The 2,132-nt window shown below is 48.2% G+C and overlaps 1 pseudogene; it reads right to left on the reverse strand.

Annotated features, from left to right (window-relative positions):
* Positions 1 to 316: 316 nt before the first annotated feature.
* LOC106836515 (myosin regulatory light chain 2, smooth muscle major isoform pseudogene) lies at positions 317 to 1,479 on the reverse strand (annotated as a pseudogene).
* Between the last annotated feature and the right edge of the window lie 653 nt (positions 1,480 to 2,132).

Consider the following 2,132-nt stretch of genomic DNA (forward strand, 5'->3'; position numbering starts at 1 on the left):
TAAGATTCTGGGTTTTAAATAACTCAGAATGAACACAACATTTCAATGTCTTTGTTTGTGGGTTTGTGTAAATGTACCGTATATTTAGATGAAAAATTATCATGACTTATTACATCTCACATTTGCATCTGATTATATATTTAATCAGCATTCATTGGATTTTGGTTAAAATGTCTTACCTCAGGTTTAATGTTACTTTTGGTTGCCATATATATTCTCATATGGCAATGACGCAAGTCACTGCTACAAATGTGCTTGAGACATTATACTTCTATTTAATTAGTTATCTTAATTGGGATTTTTTTTTTTTTTCAGTGCTCAGCCTTCTATTAGATCCTGCCTGCCTGCATGCGTCTTCTCGAGCACACTCCGCGTTGGGGGGGGGGGGGGTGTGTTCTGGTGGCTGGGCAGGGTGTAGGGGAGGGGACTTGGCATCCTGTCCCCTGAGAAGGGACTTTGGCGAGGTTCATGTGTTTGTGGCAGTGGCTGGGAAAGGGCTTTCATGCCCTGCATGGGGGTGCGGGTGCAGTGGTGTCTCAGACCTGGACACAGGGCCCTTCCTGTGAGGAGCAGCCCGGGAATGGGCAGGCACCAGCTGAGGCCTGGGCTCTCTTAGGGGGCCTTCCCTCGGTGCCGCCAGGTCCAGCCCTCTGGCCCAACTCCCTAGAAGATGTCCTTTCTTGCAAGGTCACCTGTGTTACATTGGCTGTGTGCCCCTTGCCTGGCACTGTGCCCTCTCGGCCCATTTCCTGCACTGGGAGCTGGGCCCCTAACCCCTCAGAGGGAGGATCCCCTGAGAGGGTCCTGTGGGGTTGTGGGCTGGAGTTGGCGCAGACAGTGTGTGGGGGGAGCAGGTGACTGGGATAGGGGCTGGGCGTGCGGGGGCTGGGGTGGCCTAGTCGTCTTTGTCCTTGGCGCCATGTTTGAGGATGCAGGTGAAATCCACATAGTTGAAGTTGCCTTTCTTATCAATGGGCGCCTCTCGGTACATCTCGTCCACTTCCTCGTCTGTGAAGCGGTCGCCCATGGTGGTGAGCAACTCCCGAAGGTGGTCCTCATGGATGAAGCCTGAGGCCTCCTCGTCGAAGCAGGCGAAGGAGTTGCGGATCACGTCCTCGGGGTCTGTGCCATTCAGCTTCTCCCCAAACATGGTGAGGAACATGGTGAAGTTGATGGGCCCCGGGGCCTCGCTCATCATGCCCTCCAGGTACTCGTCCGTGGGGTTCTTCCCCATCGAGGCCAGCATGTCATGCAAGTCCTCCTTGTCAATGAAGCCATCTCGGTTCTGGTCGATCATGTTGAAGGCCTCCTTAAACTCCTGGATCTGGGACTGGTCAAACATTGCGAAGACATTGGATGTGGCCCGCTGTGGCCGCTTCTTAGTGGTCTTGGCCTTGGCCCGTTTGCTGGACATCTTGGCTTCAGGTAGGTGGGAGTTCCCTGGTGCGGAGAAGGCGCTCGCTCGCTCGGTGCGCGGAGCCGGGTTAATTGGGATTTTTAGAAAGTCAAAACATTGGCAAAATCCAATTTGTACTAATATTGCTATTTGCAAATTCGTAATACTACATAGAAAAATGTAGCACAAGCTTCTCTCAGAAATGACCTACAGCAGACCACACGAAGTATTCAGTACCTCCGTTCTCTATATTCATAGCCTATCGGTGACGTCTGCGCTTCACTAATGGCTTTAAATGTTAAATGAAGCCATATTTAAATTTCTCCAAATCTCCTTTATTCTTATCACCTTTGGCAGCTGGTTCCCAGATCTTCATTCCTATACTACCAGAATCCCCTTGTGTATTGTCTATTTGACAGATAAGATGAGTTTATGGTGATCCCCTTCTCATGGGCTCAAAATATTAAATTTAAATCTAAACATGTTTGCAAATAACCAGGAGGCCTTTTCCAAACATTATTTAATACACTGAGCTCCAGTTTGAACAGTTGCATATCCACTCAGGAAGCTGACTGGTTTGCTCCTATAAACCACAGCTATGTATTTTTTTTTATAGTCTCCTGAATCACTAACCTGCAAGTTAGCCTGAAGACAAATTCTTATTTTATTTAAAACACATATCACCTTACTTTTCTCTTTAGGATTAAAAAGGCATTTTACAATAAATCTGAGAGAA

Source organism: Equus asinus, chromosome 16 (assembly GCF_041296235.1).
Source record: "Equus asinus isolate D_3611 breed Donkey chromosome 16, EquAss-T2T_v2, whole genome shotgun sequence".
NCBI classification, from domain to species: Eukaryota; Metazoa; Chordata; class Mammalia; order Perissodactyla; family Equidae; genus Equus; species Equus asinus.